At 48.8% G+C, this 17,407-nt stretch overlaps 1 protein-coding gene across 1 annotated transcript in view; it reads right to left on the bottom strand.

Annotated features, from left to right (window-relative positions):
- The window catches only part of CAMKK1 (calcium/calmodulin dependent protein kinase kinase 1), an 85,662-nt gene extending 68,554 nt beyond the window's left edge, over nucleotides 1–17,108 (bottom strand). Inside the window, exon 1 of the mRNA XM_034069036.1 lies at nucleotides 17,036–17,108. The gene's annotated coding sequence lies outside the window, so the exon portion shown is untranslated. The remainder of the gene's footprint in view (nucleotides 1–17,035) is intronic.
- Between the last annotated feature and the right edge of the window lie 299 nt (nucleotides 17,109–17,407).

Genomic DNA, 17,407 nt, shown 5'->3' with positions numbered 1-17,407 from the left:
AAATGTCTCCAGCACAAGAGGCCCAGGCAGGAGACAGCTCTTTGAGGGATACAGCTCCTGCCAGCAGGCTGGGCTCTCCCAGTGAGAGAGGGGTGAGGGAGCTGGGGGCCGCAGAGGGAAGGCTTCCAAGCCTCCAACCCCAGGCAGGTACCAAGTCTGCTAATGGTCACAGCAGCTGCCATCAGGGATGTCTGGTTGCCAGACTCATGAAACACACATTCCAGAGAGCCTCTGGAAACCGCATGGGGTGAAGCCATTGGAGTTTTGCCACCAACTTTAATCTGCAGCTCAGTCTCTCCTAAACACTGTGAGCCAGGAGCAGCACTAAAGCACCTGTGGCACTGATCAAGGATTTCAATCCCTAACTCACTGCCTGCTCCATCCTCTTGAGCATCGACTCAGGTTTTCATTAGTGCCAAGGACAAACACTGAAGATCTGGGACTGCTTCTTAAACTCTTCAACAGACCAGGGAGAATTTCCTGTTTCCCTCTCCCTTGCTTGCTGAGAAAGCAGGCTGGGCTGGGGCTGGAAAGACTTACAAAGCCTTAGGTGCCCAAGAATAAGAAATTCCACTCCAATGCTGCCTTCCCTGCTCCCCACAGCCTTGCAGGGGGCTCTGCTGGCATCACACTGGCTGGCTGAGGGCTCACTGCCTGCATTGTGCCAACACAGCTGCCTGCAGCCCCAGAGAGCTTTCACAGCAGCAGGGTCAAGTGGCTGAACGAAGTTTCAGAGGGCTGGAAGGAGAATTCCTGCAGATACTGGTGAGTGGGACATCACAGAGCATTTAGGATAACCACAAAGGCTGTTTTCACAAATTCAGAGGGGGGGGATTGAAGATAAGTGAGCCTGAAGACAAAACAATTTCCTAGTGTTTGGCATGCTCTAAAATTAGTGCTGCAATGGATCTCATCAGCCAGCATTTATATCCATTCTAAAGACAAGAATTCAAATAAGCAAGCTGCAAGAGAAGCACTTGCTTTGCTCGGGAGCCAACCTCTAAGCAGGCAGCAATGGGAACCCAGTGGTTCCACTTCTGCTCTCTCTTGCTTGGGGCTTTCATAAATGACAACTTGACCACGTTACAGAGCCCCTGGAGCAGGCAGGGTCAGGCCGTCCATGGTGGAGCTGGTCTGGAATTTTGCTGCATTCATACAAGTGTACAAGACAACTGAGGGAGCCCCAGAATTATGCTGCCTGGACAGGACCTGAAACTGCAGGATACACACCATGCTTTGAGAAATGCCTGTTGTTAATCATCCGGATGGATCTCACTCCTGCTGCCCAAGGAAGAAGCCATGCTCACCCAGCTCATGCCTGGCCCAGCTCTCGCCCACCTGGGCTCAAAACCACTCAAGCTCCAAAACCCTCCACATGGGCCATCGTAACTCAGGAAGATGCTCTGGAAACACTGGCATCCTGCGTGCTGACACCCTGAGGACCTGGCCCACAGTGTTCTGACACAAGCAAAGGGTACATGGTTTTTAGTCGAAAAAGCAAGCACTACAGGTTTTATATTGCAGCTCCCATAGAATCATAGAACACTTTGGTTTGGAAAGAACCTTTAAAGGTCATCTAGTCCTACCCCCTGCAATGACCAGGGACATCTTCCACTGGATCAGCTTGCTCAGAGGACCATCCAACCTGATCCTGAATGTTTCCAGGAATGGAGCATTTACCACCTCTGTGGGCAACTTCTTCCAGTGTTTTACCACCTTCGTAGTTATGCTCCTTCTCTTGCAAGCATGCATGCACCAGGTAAAGAAACCCAACACACCAGGAGGGACACACAGCCCTGCTTGCACAGCTCTGGAAAGGCCACCAAGATGGACAATGGGAGCACTGATGTGATGCTCCCATTGCCTTTCAGAGCTTCAGAACTAATCTCTGATGGGAGAGAACTGACAGCATCACTCAGCTATGAGGTGTCAGGAGTATTTCAGGCAGGCAGATATTCCCATGCAGAAACAAGTCACCTCCTCACTCCCCCAGCTGCCTCCCTTTGCATTATTGCTAACATGGCTGTGACTCACTAGAGTTGGGCTTATATTAAACTCCTGAAACAGATTGTTTGGCTGTTATGTAAATCCAGTAAATGTTAAAATACTAGAATAAATCAGTCAAGCAGTTACCACAGGCAGCTCTCCAGAGACAGCCAAGAGTGTATTTTTACTTTATAAAAGGGAGAGGTGGCCAGAGATGAGGGGGAAAAAATACTAATTGAAAAGAAATCAATCACAGCAGGCTTTGGGCAGAGTGAGCCCTGTGCTGGTGGCTGCAGGAACCCCATCAGTGCTGCTGCCAGTGCTCTGCCCTGCTACATACAGGCAAATCACACAAGTGCTGCTCTGCAGAGGCGAAGCTGCGCAGCATCACCTGCACAAAACACCAGCTTCCTTACCATGCCACTCAGGGGACGTCACTTTGACAGTAGTGATGCCAAGGACTTTAGCCATACCATGCTTTAATATAAAACCAGCCCCAAACAAGGCATGAGGGTGCTACTTCCCATCCTTCTGCTGGCAGGGAGGTCCAGCTCTAGGATCTGCCCCTGTCCCGTGGAGCAGAGGACATTTGCCACCCAGTCTTCTGCTCACAGGGACATGAGCAAGCAGGCACAGGAACAGACTACAATTTGCAAACACAAGTGTTTTGAGCAGAAACCTGACTCCAGGATCTGAAACAGCCTCCAGGCCAAAGGATTAGTCAGAAAAATTATCTGGCAAATAATCTGCAACAATAAGCAAAACCAGAGCTGAGCACCATCTGCTCACCAACACCTCCTAAGACAGAAAGCAGGAGCCTTCAAAGTGAAGTCTTCGCTTTGCATCTAATTGTTAACCATTGAGTAATTGGGCTCAAAATGTTCTTTTACCAACCTTAGCAACAAAAAAGGAAGCAGGTAGAAATCAGGCCCCCAACTCTCAGTTGTAAAGCATTTTAGCTGAGCTGCCACTAGAATGGGCCACATGACTCTAGCAAAGAACCCGCTCAGCTATGTCCTTAGGTACATGAGCACCTCCAGGATTAGGACACCACTGGGCACATCTGGACAGGCACATCTGGGCAGGGGACAGTGACCAGCCTGGCCTGTGTGCTGGCAGAGCTCAAGTTCCATTTATAACTCCCCCAGAGATGAGACTGTAGAGCAACACAGCACTGAAAAGAAGCAGAAGAGTTCTCTGAGTTCTGTTTAATTAAATATAGTCTGGGAAAGTCTCTGCTTTTGTTAAACACTGCCTCAATAGAACAGAGCTGAGTAATTCACCAATGGTAAAAAACATCATCTTTAGCTGCAAGGTGTTATTATTATAGGCTTAATATCAAAATGGCTTGTTCAACTCATAACATTAGACTGGAGCAAATGCTCCCAGCCTTGGCAAGACTCAGGTCTATGTTACACACCTACGGAAACACTTGAGGTTCATGTGGGAGTCTCCTGTCTGGAGAGGAAAGGCATTGATTTGCACCAGGTTTCAATGGCACAGCAAAGCTGGTTAGACAGATTATAGAATGTGCATGTTATAATGGGCACCAGCAGGGACAGGAGCCAGCAAAGCAGCAAGGCCAGTGAAATCAGTGGCAGGAATTGATCTCACTGACTGGGGCCAGCAGCATTACACATGGGTGGCTGCAGGAACTCCAGGCACAAATCACACAAGCATAGAACATCAGTGAAAGGTTCTGCAAATTTCTGAATCCTGAGGGCACCTGGCCCAGCACCATATGAACTTATGCCACGCTTAACCTCAGGCTACTGCTTCCTCACTTTCCCCTTCTGCAAAACAGGTGATCACATATAAACACTTAGGTAAAAGGATTTGGAGTGGGGCATTAAGCAGTATTACTGCTACTGAGTCTGCCCTTAGGGAATCCAACCTGCAGCAAGCAGCCACTGATACGAGGCATGGCTGCCACATGCAGCCACCCCCAGGCTGCCTCCCATCTCAAACCCCCAAACCACCACAAGTAACACTTGTACCAGTCAGACTTGGGAGAAACCTCAGCATTTAAGGCTCTTTTTGAGCATTCAGTGAAGAAGAATCTCTCCCTTGTCAAGCTGAAAAACAAACCCTTCCTCCGTCTTCTATTTGCTAATTAAATATGTTCATTGTATTCAGATCTCATTTTTGTGCATAATGTTTTGCCCATCTGTTTGATTAAAAAAGAACCCAAGCACCCAGCTTCATTAAGCCAGTTAGATGCATTGGTTAATATTCTGAAGTACTTCACCATTATTCTCCCCAGTTATTAAATCCCCTCTGAGGATCTCTTACCAGCTGGTTCTGGTATGAGCAGAACTGATGATTGAAGCCCTTGACCTTTCCCTCTCCATAACATCTTCTCCCTCTACCCAACTATCCATTTCTGTGAAAAATCACATCAAATCTTTGAAGCCTTAACCAGTGCAAGACACTTGAGTGCAGGAGGACAAACACTCCAGAAGCTGAAGGTGGCAGGGTACCAGATAGGACTGACAGATAGAGATGCTCTGCATGTATCTAGCTTGTCTTCCTTTCAGAAGGAAACCAGGATTTTTACAGCAAGCTCTGATTTACCTCTGATTTACGTGGTTCAAATCCCACCTCCAGGCCCCAGCTGCCAGCAAGTCCTCACATCTTGAGAAGGAACTGTAAGAAGCAATGATGAAACTCTGTGCTCATGCTCATTATGGCCTCATGACTGCTTTTCCTTCCTGAACCAGCACCGAGTTTGAGACACAGGTCAACAACTTCTAGAAGACAAGCCAGCAGATGTCTAGGAAAAACCACGAGTCAGGCCACATATCCACCTTGCCCTCATCTGTCCCCAAGAGGTGATTGGAGGGGTACAAGGGCAGGAATGAAGAGTTCAAAATCAGTAATGGTACTGAGGAAGAGTCTGAGCTGCCTCCCAGCTTCAAGCAGTCACCTGGTGAGCCCTGAGCGACTCTGAAGTTGTCTACCACCACTGTGAGGCCTTTCCAATCCCCACAGCACTGCAGGGAACTGAGCTCTGCAACGTGACAAGCACTGCCCAGAAAGCACTATCTGTGCCATCCCTGCCAGCCACACTGGGAGACTGGGGCACCCCCAACACCCCTCTCACACAGTGTCAGAGAGGATACATCCCACAAACACACATGCATTGCCTCATGGCAGACCCCAGCACAGGGTCTGCAGGAAGCCAATGCTTCTGTGCAGAGCAAGAAGGAAGGGCAAGGGGAGAAACTGCTGTCTTCAATTTGCTTCTGCAATCCCATCCCAACCAGTGTTATTTAAAGAAAACAGCCAGCATTCACTGGTATAAAAGATGGTTACACTTGCAAGAAATCACTTAGCAGTAATTTAACTGAAGGAAGAAGAAATTAAGTTAGATGCAGCTGTGATTTGACATGGGCTGACCTGGGGCCTGAGGAGAACCTTAACAGCTCCTTGAGGCCAGGCTGTTCTCCTTGGTTCACACTGTAATTACCTTCCCCTTCCTGACATCCAGGCAGAAAGCTGAGACCAGCACTTGAAAATCTGGCCAGGTTCTTATAACTTTTCAATAGCCTGGCAACACCAGTTAATACAGATCTCACTGCCCACTGTGCTTAATGCTGTAAGGCACACTGAAAGGCAAGCTTTGGCTTAAAGAGCTTATAATCAAAGCAGGAATTAGAGAGCTTCAGAAGTGTTGGGGTTGAAGCTGGCTGGTAGCTAAACACCAACCAGCAGTGGGATAGGGGAGAGAATGGGGGGCAGGAGGGGAGTTAAAACCCTTAGGTTGAGATAAAGGCAGTTATCAACATTATTCTCATCCTAAATACAAACCACAGCACTGCACCAGCTATTAGGAAGAATTCTATCCCAACCAAAGCCAGGACATAAATGATCCCCAGAGGCCAATGCATTTAACTGGGTGCTAAACTCGCTCCCTGGAAAGTCTAACCCCAACCAGCACCCACACAAACAAGCCTGTTCTGTCTGTTTAAGGAGAACCCTACCAAGTGACAGAGAGCATCTGAGGTGTGATTCCTCAAAATGCTCATACTATGTAACAGCATGTGTGACATACTGACCCCTCAGTAGATGAGTCACAATCCCAGACTTCAAAACAGATATTGCTGCCTCCTTAATGCTTCTTTTCATCTGCCATCCATGTTTGGAGCTTTCCAAAGTTAAGGTTTCAACTCTTTCTCTGTGATGCTAAGGTATTCTGTATGCCATTTATAAATGACAAGGTGAAAGGCACCCAGTTACATGCCTCCAGCAGGTTTTGAAAGCATCTAAATACCATACCCTGGCTGCACATAGAGCTCTTAATTTGGCCCCAGAAGCATGATGCAGAGAGCTCTGAAAAGCTGCAGGCAAGGTGGGCTAATGAACTCCCCAGTGCTTCTTCATGGGTGCAAAGCTTTGGTGAAATCTTAATCCAGCTACACTGAAGAGCCAACAGCTCTGCAGCCCCCCAGGGAGGGGAGGAATGGAGGATCCGGCCTCCTTCCTGACCAGCTCTGCCTCCCTGAATCCACAGCCTTCCCCTGGGGAGACAGTCAAAGAAAAGGGTGAGCACAGAGGGCTGGGTTTGAGGTCCTAGGAAACACAAAGGAAAAACACAAGGCTGAGGATTTACAAAGGGACAAATGCACTTCCCTTAAATTCCCTTTATCCAGGCTGGATCCACCTCCTGCCACTGACTCCAATCACCTTCCCAGGACATCAGTTCTGGGAAGCTGGTCAGTACCGATGGGAGTAGAAAGCATCTCACCCATTTGGGAAGAAAACAACAGCCTCACAGGGAAAGTTGTCCCCCAATAACCCAAGCAGTGCAAACAAGGTCATGGCTGGTCCCACCTCCCTGCCACCCGATGAACAGCGTGACCCATGCAACCTGTGCCAAAGCTGATAACAACATAAGCCCCACAGCATTATGTGAAGTATGAACTACATCTCCCAGTGAATTACACCTCCCAGTGAAACCACCAGGCCCCAGACCCGAAAATTCCCTTCAGCGTTTTGTCTTCTGGGAACTGGTGAATGCACCAGCCAGGGGACAGGAGAAGGATGCTAGTGCCTGGTAGAGACCTGCAGCAGTACACACTGTACTGCACTGCAGAAGGGACACCTATCCTTCAGTTTGCTCCCTTCACTCCCAAGCTTCCTTTTAGTTTCTCTTAAGATGATGGCTGCAGCTAAATGAACACATTACAGCAGAAATGTTACTCTTAATTTGTCCCTTGGGTGTTTTGCTGACCCTACCAAGAACTATATTTAAATGTGCAATTTCCTGGCTGGGCTCATTTGCAGTCCCTTCCCCCCTGGCTACCTCTGCGAGGCTGGCCCAGAATCCAATTATCCACTACCACCCTTTAAATCAAAGGGATTAAAACACTCCAACAAGAAAAAATAAAATTAAGGATTTTAATTACATCATTCTTATTATCTGCCTAAAGACTTAACAATTCCCATGCTCTCGGGGAGGTGAGCTTGAAAGGCTTCAAAATGACAAGCTTCCAAGAAGACAAAATTGTAGCCAGAGAGGTCTGAGACATTGCCCACCCAAGTATCTGCTTTAATACTGCAGGCCAGACACAGGACCAGGGGAAGGAGCTGATGCTCCCCAGCATCTGTGTGAGAGATGTGGCAAGCCCAAGTGGGTTTGCCATTTGCCTTAGAGCAGGCCAATCGTGAGTGCCTCAGCCTGGACACCACAGTTCCCAACTGCGCAGCTTGGGAGGTACCAAAGCTGCAGAAATGTTCAGAGGAGGTGAAGGACTTTGCTGCTGCTGGAAATGGTTCTTCTCCATGTCAGCAAGAGAGGAGTGGCTGGGATGACTTTGCTTCAAGGTATTAACTGTCCAGGTACAAGCAAGGTGCTTTCAGCTGGTGGCAGGAGCTCAGTCCATCCTGAGCTGCACAGTCTCCTGCCCATCAGGAGTCACATCTGCCACCAAAGGAGGGGACTGCAGAAATCCCACAGGTGAACAAGGAAACTCTTATGAGAGAGTGTTAGACATCCCTGCCTCCTGGGGAGTGCAGCAGGGAGACACTTTGTATGAGCCACAGGCTTCTTGCCAAGAAAGTAGAACAAGAGCTGCAGAGACACCAAGTTACCTGCAGGTCATGACAGTGGAACAGGCAGCTTCAGAGAGGCTCAAATCAATACACTTGCACGGTGGGACAGGGATTCTCTACAGGAAGGAGCACTGCCAACAGCACAATGATGAAGTATCTTTCTTCACTGACTCCCAGTCCTGTACCCTTCCTTTAGAAGGGAACAGATACATATGGACAGAGCTCTCATGCATTTGCAGAAAGCCATCAGCTAGGAAGAGCAAATTCCCCAGGAGATGAAAAACTCTGAACCACCTTCCTCTTCTCTTGCATGCAGTTACATAAACAACTTCCAAAGATGCTCTGCAGAGCGCCCCAACATACTAGAAAACAGTTTGATGGTGAAGTGTCAGCACATTTCTAGGTTAATAAAAGTTGAGGCACAAAAGAGAAAGGAAGGAGGCTGTCTTAGACAAAGAGACTGGAATGGATTTCACAGCAGGAGAATGTTTCAGGCCAAGGAAATATGTATTCACACCTAAAGAGCATGGAATATTAAACACTCTGGAAGTGGAATGAGACTCACAGCACTGCAGTAACTACAACACACCCTCAATGAATCCAGGTGGTTTTATTCAGTTTACTGCAAAGCTTCAAATATCCCTTGGCATTGCAACCATGCCATTAGCAGGAGGCTGGTGAATCTACTGCAAGCAGCAAGAAAGGGTGAGCAGCCTCATCACTGAAAGCAGCAAGGGTGAGGGACATCTCTAGGAATAGAGGGGGCTTCCCAGGGAAGCTGGGCAGGAACTGAACCAAAGACAACCCAGCAACACATTACTCTGGAGTCAAATCAGACACATCACTTTAACAAACAGCTCTTCAGCCTCACATCCCCAGCACATCTGCAGCTCTTTCACTCAGACCTGGAGACTCATTCTCCATTGCTGTGGCATTTCAGACACAGTTATCACCTGTGTCTGATGCTCTACAGAGAGAGCACTTATCCCTGCTGTGAAGTTTATGCAACAAGGCAAACAGATAGATGTTGGGACGAGCATAGGGAAAGCTGTACTGGTTTTGCTCATTCATTCATTCCATTGGTGGCTGGGAGGACATGCCATAGAAGAACCAATTCTCACAAGTGGAGCATAACCTTAGATCGCCTTTTTGCGTCTGTGATAATGACTGGATGACAGACAAAGCAGTGGCTTTTGCATGGAGCAGAGCCACTTTTTGGCTCCTTGGAAACAGCAAATCCTGAAAAATTAACAAAAAATGCCAGCTCCATCCTGCAGCCTGACTTAAATCAATCTGTCTGGTAAGAAGCAATTGGACTCCAAGGAATTGCTGTGACTAAACCATGCCTTTTTACTCTGGCTTCAAGGCCAATTACAAGCACATCAATACTGTATGAGAAAGCAAAATGCAGAAGCCTCAGAGTACAGAAACATGTTCAAAGAGGTGCCTGATCTCTCTAACATGGAAGTGCACAGTAGTAACATGGTCTGATTTGCCAGTTGAGAGCACTTAAGTTCATGACCACCACTATAAGACATGCAATGCTTATATCACACTCTCAAATGGACTAGGCTGACCTGACAGCACTGTAGAAGCTCTCAAGTCTGCATAAAACCCTTCTGCCTCTTTCCTCAGATGTTCGCCATCTGATGAAAGCCTTTCCTCTGCCAGGGCTGTGCACATAAGAAGCTGAGCCAGAAGACTCTGCACAAGCAGTAATGCCATGCCCCAGCCCAGAGGCAGAGGCACACTTTTCTGTTCCCTCTGCACTCAGCAAGGGTTGGTCTGACACAGCTGCACTGAGTCATCTTCCACATCTCCAGGCCCACTTTTCAGCCTGGCAATGAAGTGATGACACAGCAAGACAAAAACCCCTCATCTCAGGGTCTGTTTTACACTGCCTCGCAGAGCTGGGAACCTCAGATATCATTAACCTTTGTCAGTCAAGCTACAGAAGGGTCAATCTGGACTTCAGCATCAAAACATCTCATCACTAAGAGGGCAATGGGTGAATCTTCTGACCTCATACTGCCACCTGAGGCAGGCACATCATTAGCACAGACAGACCAAGGCCTTGGTTCTGGCACAAACAATACACAGAACAGCACTACCCAGACAGCATTAATCAAAGCAGGCATTAGTGCCCAAGTTAAAGCTTCACTTGTCCAAGTCATGCATGTGTAGTGTAGTAACTTTTGTTACAGGAACACTGCACCAGGTCCTGCTGCCTTTTGAGTATCTTGATTTCTTTGGCACAGGGCTACTGCTTTCTGTATCATCAATATCCAAACCAATTTCTCTCTTCTTCCCTCCCAGTTTTTCCATACTGGTCTGTAACCATTCCTAAAAGAGAGGGAGGACAGCTCTGAAGAAGTAGAATACACCTTTCTGAGGCAGCACTCAACTCCTTGAGGGGACAATCCATTCTTTTTCTTTCATGCCACTGTCAATCACTTTTCACATGTTGCAGTAAGGAAGCCTCCCTCCCTGTGATTCATCCCCAGATTGCATCCATCCCCAGCTCCTAATAAGGAGGCAGCTCACACATTTTCCAGCTTCTTTTTCATGAACAGATAAGGCCCCATGTGCTGTATGAGTGGAGGAGAGGGTCAGGCAGCAGACACCCAGCAGGAAGCAACAGCTACAGATCTTCTAGCAGGGGTCCCTTTGAACATCCCAATTTCTCTCTGAGAACACACATCAGAGAAGCAGATCAGACTAAGACCACCAGCTGCATCCAGCACATGAGGAGGTCTGGAGGCAGAACAGCTCCAGCAATGCCAGCATGTTGCCATACCATGGTGAGGAAGCACAAAGGCAGGAGCTAGTTGAGAGTAACTTGACAGAGCTGATGCAACAGCATGGGAGCTGGTAATGAGAGCCAGCCTCAGGGAGGTGTGCATGCCACAGTACTCTACAAAGCTGTGCTGGCACTGTTTCTTTCCTGCTGTTACCTGAGTCCTTCAGCTTTACCTGCTCTAGAAGCGACAGCCTGCTACTGGAGGCTTCAGGAAGCTGTGTTCATGCTACTTGCATATAAAAATCCTGTCCTCACCATCAATTTTGTTGTTTTAGGACTCGTTTCTATAGAATAGAAACCTGAGCTACTGCCTAGAGCAGGGGAGTGGAAGAAAAGACAGACACCCATGATAAAGTCTCTCATGCCTACAAGGGATCAACAACAAAATAGTCTTTGAGTTATTATGTACAACATGCAAAAGTAGGGCAAACCCAAGACAAGCTATGGGGTGGCTGGTCCAAGCTTTGCTGCACTCAAGAATGCAAGATAAAACAGTGAATAAGCTCTGCAACAGAGGGACAACTAAGGAACACAAGCCACCAGATGGACAATAGCATCTGGCTGCAGAGCATTGCCCCAGCACAGTACCAAACTGTCAAATGTAGGCTCTACAGCCCAGGTCACTGGAGTATGATGATCTCACACCTCTTGGTACGACTGACTTACACCTTCACCACGATCACAAAAACACTAACACATCCTCAGAAAGCCTGGGCTTCCACAGCACTTCTTTATTCCCCCTTTTTTCCCCACCCAGCTGAGCCCCTCACATCTGCTCTTAGTTTAACACTAGTGCTACGTACTCTGTGTTTCGGTCTGTCTATGAACTGGAGCTCCAGGTTACCAAGGAAATCTGTAGCCAGAGGAAACAACTGAATGAGTCTTCTTTGCATTAATTTCATGTCCTACATACCAAGTCATCCTTTTCCCCTGAAAGCTTTGTTGTGGCTCTGTAGGACTTGCTTCTACATGTCATGCTTAGACTTCAACATCCATACCAGAAGTCCATGTAAAGTGAGAATACCAGAGAAGACTTTTTTCCTCTGAAGAAAATGTTCTCTGCACAAAGTCAGGAGTCTTGCCCTGAACAGCTTCCCCACAGGGAACAGGGACCTAACATCCATCCAAAATGTGTCATTAATGCCTTGTCCTCATAGTGTCACACAGCTACGGAGCCACTTGGCTGAGAAAAACAATCAGCACACCCCAGAAACCTTCACAGGGTACTGCAGAGGAACTGCAGGTCCAGGGAGCTGCTCCCTTCTTCCCACCTTGTCACACAGCTCTCTGCTCCTAACAGCTTAATACAGACCCTCTGCTCCACCTCTACTCTGCAGCAAGGACTCAAACCAAAACCACAGGCTCCACTGCCAGCTGAAAAGGCTGGGACAGTCTTCCTCACTTCACTGGTGTGAGTGGAAACTACTGGAAAGAGGGAATTGCAGAAGGCAGCAAAAAAAAGTGAGGCAATGAATTTGGCTCCACTGACTTTAGGGGAGCAGCTGCCCCTCAGCTCCAGCATCGGCAGAAAGGAAGGCTGGATTTCCATGGTTTTCCTGCTTGTTTAAGACATACACAGGCTGCTGTGCAGAGCATAACACAAGAACAGGAAAAAGGGAAAGGATGTCTGTGTCTCAAAGACATGTATTCGTGCTGTTCCAGCAGACAGTGGCACATCACAACCTTGCTGTTTACACTCACACCAGAATAATTAGAGCAGTCGCTGTTAACTAGCTGAGGACTTCACTACACACTTCAAACAATACTGAAGAATTAATCCCAACATTTCACAGCCTTCCCTGAACACACCAATCTGCAGAAACACTGAAACCACCCCAGAGACAAACCAGCTAAATTAATCCCACACAGCTTCTGGCAGAAAGAACTGCAACTATTTCAGATGTACTCGCCCTAAAATAATGCCTGCTCAGGGCAGCAACCCAAAAGAAACAAGTCCTCAACAAACCACACCTTTATCCACAAGGCATGACTCAGCTCATGCACTGGATGTCATCAAGAAATAGAACACAAGGGTTCATATTCAGCCAGGTTCACCCCCTAAACCAGCAGGTTTCTGGGCTAAGATGCCAACAGCTGGCATGGGGCAGCCTTCCCTTTCAGCCGCAAGCCTCTGCCCACTGTGTCTTCAGAAAGCTTTGACCTTTCAGAACTTCCCCATCCAGGGACACCAGCACATGAAAGCAATAAAGAAAATTCTCCAATGTCATGCACTTCACACTTATGACATATTTATGCTTCTCCCTGTTTCTGTCCATAGCACTTACGCCAAAAACAAAACTGAAAACAGCAATGGAACAGGAAAATGTTTCTGAAGACTTAAACCCAGTAGGAAAAGTAACCAACAAATCCAGACTGCAAATTCCTAAGCAAGTTAGAATGCCAGTTACGCAGTGCTTGACCCCGTCATTAATGATGAGGTCTATAAAATTGCTATATTTGCATAGGGTACAGGCAAAAAATAGACTGGAAAGCAACACAGTAGCTGGAAACTAGGAAAATAGGAAAGGTTGTGTCAGATTTCTGGATGGATTTTTTGATAGCCCTGATATTTCATTCTGGAAAACAAGGCTACAGTTGGTAATTGATAGCAACTCTTGAAGAAAGGCATAAGCCTCCCCTAGGAACACACAGAGACCTCACTGCTTCACCACATCTCTGGTTTTATGCCTTTTCCCCTGTGCCTGTCACCAGGTACCACCTCTCCCCCAGACCAACACCAAGAGCTCAGGATGGACAGCTCCTGAGGCATATTACAATGCAGGGCTGCCACTTCTGCCCAGGGCCTGAGCAGCTCCATTTCTTGACAGTTCTGTCACATCCTGATCTGGTGCAGATGTTCCTAACTGAGAATGTTTTTCTGTGGTTAAAGACTCTATCCTTCCTGTTGGGAACTGCACAAGCCTGAGAAACACATACACTTACATGTTCAGAAACATGCAGGTATACTTACACCTACCACCAGTCAGCAACCACCCTCCCACTCATCCATGAAAGTCACTGCAGCTTCTTCCACCTGTATCTTTCAGATTAGTGCCCTGCCCCAATTTATCAATTATCGGCATTTCTCCTCTCTAGATTTCAGACATTTTTCTCCAACCACAGCTTAACCACTACCTTAATTAAAACATGCCTGATTACATGACATTATCTGCTATCATTCATTTATCTCCTGTACCCAATGCTTTGTCTGTCACAGACATCTCTACCTGACCTTCAGATATGCCACCATGGTGGCAGTATGTCAGCAATTGCTTCTGCACACTTCAATCATCACCACTGCTTTTACAAACAGCAACCCACATTAATTCCTTCAACCACATATTTTCTGCTGATGGGTCACTGCCCTGCATGTTGGATGCTTGCTTCCCAAAGCAAGTGACATCCTGTGCCAAAAAATAAAGGACTGAAGAACAGAGAAGAGAAGAAACCATTAAGGGAATGACATAAGAGGAAGGATTTTGATAAGGGTACTGTAGAGGTAGCTTTCCCAGATGTATCCAAAGGTCCTACCTTTTAAGGTACAAGCCAACAACATTTCATCTCATGCACACTTTATATTTGGCTTTACACTGACAGCCCAGCTCTCAGTGTCATCCAAAAGACAAAGGGGTAACTTGCCTCCTCACTGGTTCTCAGCAAAGGAACAGTCTCAGCTTCCTCTCTTCTCCAACGGCCAAACTTCAGCAGCAATGCAGGGCTGAGCAGCAGCAATGCAGGGCTGAGCAGCAGCATACATCTGACAGAGGCTGTGCAGGAAGAAATCCCGCACCCCAAGTTAGAGATGGGGAGAAAGCCGCACAAAAGCAGAGCCTGCCTCATCTCACACCCCGTGTTTGTCAGGGCTTTTTGTTGCTGAACAGACCCAGCCACCTGCACTTTAGAGCAGCAATGGGTGTGTTCTCTCCAGGGATCTTCAAAGCAGAGTAATTGCACATATTGATTTCAGATGTTATCAGCCAAACTGCTCCTACAACTCCAGCACAGAAAATCCTCACACTGAGCTCCTCACTAACACACACACACACACCTTCCCCTCCACTTCTTCGGCACACCCTGATTTGCATCAGATCTATCTTCTCTGCCCCTCAGGTAGGCAGATGCAGCCTCTGGAGACACAAGCCACCCTGCTAATAGCCTGCAGAAGCCATGAAGCACCCTCAGCCTTTTGCTGAGCCCTCTTACTAAAGAAGTTTCTTCTCCCCCTGCTCCCAGATGGCAGTGACTCTAGAAAGGCTCTCCTAAGGTCAGGACTGACATGTAACAGAAGACTTGACTTTCAGATAGGACTGTTCTGTCTGCAGAGGCTGGCACAAATGACTGGATTAATACACCCTCAGTAACTGCAGGGAACGAACACCAGCAAGAAGAGATGCTGTACTCTGGCAAACAGATCCTTGGCTGAAGCACAGTGCCACATAGCACAGTGCCACCTCTTCAAACCCAGTCAAGGTCTAAACCACACAAGCCCTTGTGGTGACCACTACCTAAACAGAGCTTCTTCCTCCATCAAACAGAACATTGCTGCACTGTCCTTCCAAATTCCTCCTCTGCTGCAGGCTGATGAGATTCCCACTGCAGCCACCGCACAAGAGCCCATAAGGGAAATGCCACAGTCTCTCCCCCGTAAAAGAAAACTGAGACTTGAAAGTCTGGTTAGTACAAGGACAATTAATTGTATCAGGCAAGACATTTAGTGCTTAACAAACACCCCAATTGGGATTTGAAAGCCAGAGCAGAAGTAAAGATCCAGCAGGCTGTGTGCAGTGGTGGGGGCACCTTGATGCTCTCTCTCTGGGGCAAGGTCTCTTTGCAGCTCAGCACTGGATGAGCAGCTCTGCCCACCCTCTCTGCACTATGAGCTATCCCAGGGGCATAGGCACATACATGTCCCACTTCAAGCATTCCAGCTTCAACCCCCAAGACATCCCACAAGCAAGAAGACAGCTCGAGACAGCTCCAGTTTGAAGGTTTTCACACCACTGAACACAGTAGCCCAGTACTTACTGTGTCTTAAAGCCCAACCTTCGCACCATATCAAACAATAATACACCTGAACTCCTCACCGGAACAGCAATAGGCTGGTGATTGGTGCTTACACTCCTGCTTGCTAAAATCTGCCTTTCTCAGGTACAAGTTGAAGAAGCAAGCCCAGGAAAGCAATTTATTGCTATGTCTGGAGATTAGTCCCAGTCACACCACACACCCCAGCCCGAGCACAGGGTGCAGCACAGCAAGCCAAGCCATGTGCAGGGACATGCTGGAGCACGGCCCCAGCATGGCTTTTCTCTCCAAGCAACTGAGATAATAGCTCCCTGCTTGCCTCATCCAGTTTCAAACGCAGCGCTTCAAAGCCATCCCATGTCAAACAGCAGAACAAATTGAAGCCGTCAGAGATGCCTCACAGGGAGGAAATTAACACACAATGGGAAGTGGCTCTGTTACCTGGAACCACAGACTATTGCAAACAGAGAAGCAAGTTTCCCATTAAACAAAACCTATCCCATGCAGTTACAACTACAACAGAACGTCAATTGCAGCTCCACCGGAGCCGCTGAAGGAAGCTGCATCCCTGCACGATCAGCAGTTTTCCTCGCTCGCTGCACACAGGCCATTGAGAGCTGCGCTTTATTCACCTCAGAGCAAGGTAAGCATAGGGAGGAAGACAAATCCTCCTCTGCTCTGACACCGGCCAGGGCAGCTCAGACCAAAGCAGTGACCCCAGGACAACCCAAACCCTGAGGAGCTCACAGTGGACCCAAGGGCAGCAATGACCGGGAGGCTGTGACAGACCCGCACGGAGCTCACCACACCTCGCACCTCCTCTGCCCCCCTCCAGAAACCTGAGCAAGATGAGCGGTGCGGCGAGTAAACTGCTCAAAATCCCGTTTTTTGGGGGGGTTTTAAAGGATTTTGGGTTTCCCGTTTATTTTGTCCTCGGTAAAAGCAACCCCTCCAGCGCTGCGGCAGCACCGGCCGTGAGGGAACCCACACACACCGCCTGCCCCGACACCGCTCCCACAGCGGCGGCTCGGCCCGCACCGCACCCTGCCCCACCGGAGCGACCCCGGCTGCTCCCCCCCTGCACCTGCTGCAGGCCGGGGAGCCGCGGCCCCTCACGCTGCGGTAACCGGTAACCGGTGACCGGTGACCGGTAACCGGAGCCCACCCGCTCACCTGCACCGCGGCTCCAACGCTCCCGGTCCGGCCCCGCCGCCCGCCATCGGCCGCGCAGGGGCCCCGAGCGCCCCCGCCCGCGGGGCGTAAGGAGCCGCCCGCCCGCCCGCTCCCATTGGCTGGCACCGGCCGCACCTCCCATGCTGCTGCCCGTGGGGGTGTGGAGGTGCTGGGGCTGCCGCCCTGCCCTGCCCTGCCCCGACGGCCGTTTTGGGGTAAAACAGCCCGTTTTCGGGGCTGTGTGGTGGTGCCCGGCTGGAAGCACACCCGGGGCTGGGGACGGGGTCCTGGGTTCGGACACCGGGAGTTTGGCCGGTATCAGCAGGCTCCGCCGGGCCTGGGGCAGTGATGGCAGGATGGGGTGAGACGGAC

This window comes from Melopsittacus undulatus, chromosome 13, assembly GCF_012275295.1.
Source record: "Melopsittacus undulatus isolate bMelUnd1 chromosome 13, bMelUnd1.mat.Z, whole genome shotgun sequence".
Taxonomy (NCBI): Eukaryota; Metazoa; Chordata; class Aves; order Psittaciformes; family Psittaculidae; genus Melopsittacus; species Melopsittacus undulatus.
This window is presented reverse-complemented; position numbering and strand designations above follow the sequence as displayed.